Source organism: Tupaia chinensis, unplaced genomic scaffold (genome assembly GCF_000334495.1).
Source record: "Tupaia chinensis unplaced genomic scaffold, TupChi_1.0 Scaffold000330_1, whole genome shotgun sequence".
Lineage (NCBI taxonomy): Eukaryota > Metazoa > Chordata > Mammalia > Scandentia > Tupaiidae > Tupaia > Tupaia belangeri.
The window spans coordinates 2,796,030-2,798,058 of record NW_006159824.1 but is presented as its reverse complement, the minus strand read 5'-3'; the positions used below and the strand labels follow the sequence as shown (position 1 = coordinate 2,798,058).

General features: G+C 48.8%; 1 protein-coding gene and 1 pseudogene across 2 annotated transcripts in view; both read right to left on the bottom strand.

The window, feature by feature from the left end:
• The window catches only part of RABEP1 (rabaptin, RAB GTPase binding effector protein 1), an 86,370-nt gene that overhangs the window by 59,462 nt on the left and 24,879 nt on the right, over positions 1-2,029 (bottom strand). The gene's annotated exons all lie outside the window — the stretch shown is intronic.
• Positions 18-1,127, bottom strand: LOC102473555 (glyceraldehyde-3-phosphate dehydrogenase-like; annotated as a pseudogene).

Below are 2,029 nucleotides of genomic sequence, written 5' to 3'. Positions count from 1 at the left end.
CTCTCTCTTCCTTATGCTCATGCTGGGGCTGGTGGTCCAAGGTTCTACACCTTGGAAGCCATGTGGATGATGAGGTTCACCACCCCATTACTACAGCCAAATTCATTGTCATACCAGGAAATGAGCTTGACAAAGTGGCCACTGAGGGTGATGCGAGCCCCAGCATTGAAGATGGAGGAGTGGGTGTCACTGCTGAAGTCACAGGAGACAACCTAGTCCTCAGTGTAGCCCAGGATGCCCTTCAGGGGGCCCTGTGAAACCTGCTCCACCACCTTCTTGATGTCATCGTATTTGGCAGCTTTCTCCAGGCAGCAAGTCAGGTCCACAACTGACACATTGGGAGTGGGGACACAGAAGGTCATGTCTGTGAGCTTTCCGTTCAGCCCCGGGATGAGCTTGCCCACAGCCTTGGAAGCACCAGTCAATACTGGGATGATGTTCTAGCCCGCCCCATGGCCATCATGCCACAGCTTTCCTGAGGGGCCGTCCAGAGTCTTCTGGATGGCAGTGATGTCATGGACTGTGGTCATGAGTCCCTCCACAATGTCAAAGTTTTCGTGGATGACCTCAGCCAGGGTGACCAAGCAGTTGGTGCATGAGGCATCGCAGATGATCTTCAGGGAGTTGTAATTCTTGCGGTTCAAGACTATCACAAACATGGGGGCATTAGCAAAAGGGGTAGAGATGATGACCCTTTTGGCCCTGCCCTTCAAATGAGCCTCAGCCTTCTCTAAGGTGGTGAAGACACTGGTGGACTCCACAATGTACTCAGTACCAGCATCACTCCATTTGATGTTGGTGTGATCTTGCTCCTGAAAGATGGTAATGAACTTCCCATTGATGACAAGCTTCCTGTTCTCAGCTTTGACGGTGCTGTTGAACTTGCTATGGGTGAAATCATATTGAAACATGTAGACTATATAGTTCAAGTCAATGAAGGGGTCATTGATGGCAACAACATCCACTTTGCCAGAGTTAAAGGTGGTCCTGGTGACCAGGTGCTCAACACGGCCAAATCCATTTACTCCAACCTTCACCATCGTATCTCTAAGACGCAGCTGGCACTGCACAAGAAAATGTGACTGTGTCGAATGGGGAGGAGCAGAGAGCCTAAATAAACTACCTCTTAAAGTTTATTTCTTCCATGAGTGAGAGAAAGGAAAAAAGAGACAGCACCCTCAATGGGGTCTTGACACCACATCCATGCCCAACCTCAGCCAGCCATGAATCACAGGCAAGCAAATGCCTGGTGTACTCAGGGAGGTCTCTGATGCAAACCAGGAACCTTCTCATGTAGGTCAGCTTTGCAGAGTGTCACATTTTGCCACTACACCACTGTCTGGCTCTCTCCTGTAGTGCTTTGACTGTAACTTGTCACATGGAGATAGATCTGGAATTTTCCACATAAATATAAAACCCTTTCCACGTGGGTCTATCTATGCTACAGCGGTACTACCACCTGGTCCCATAACATCATACTTTTAAAATTTAATCTGAGAACTAGCAGAAGGCATAATGGTTACGTTGCTGGACTCCCACGTAGTCAGCCACAATTCGAGTCCTAGACCCGGTGGCTTAAAACTCACGACGGCACATGTGCATGTGTGCCCAAAATCCTAAGAGAAAAATGGAGAAGGACTGCACTGCCATCCCCTGGGGGTGGCAATGTCTCACTTTCTATCTCTGTGTCTCTCTGGGAAGCACATGTACCATATGGGGAAAAAAATCCTATCTGGCAGCCAACAAGTGGTGTAGTAAAGTGCTGAACTCTCACATGGTAGATAGTGGTCCAAGTCCCAGATGTGGTGGCTTGGTTTCTGTGGCTCTTTCTGGTCAAATTAAAAAAATAATAAAATTGGGACCAGCAGATAGTGTAATAGCTATGTCTCTGGACTCCCATGTAGACAAACGTGGTTCAAGTGCCAGAACCAATGGCTTAAACTCATGCCAGGCGCATGTGTGTGCATGCCCAAGATCCCAAGAGGAGAATGGAGGAGAAGGGATTGTGGTGTGGCCATCCCGGGGGGGT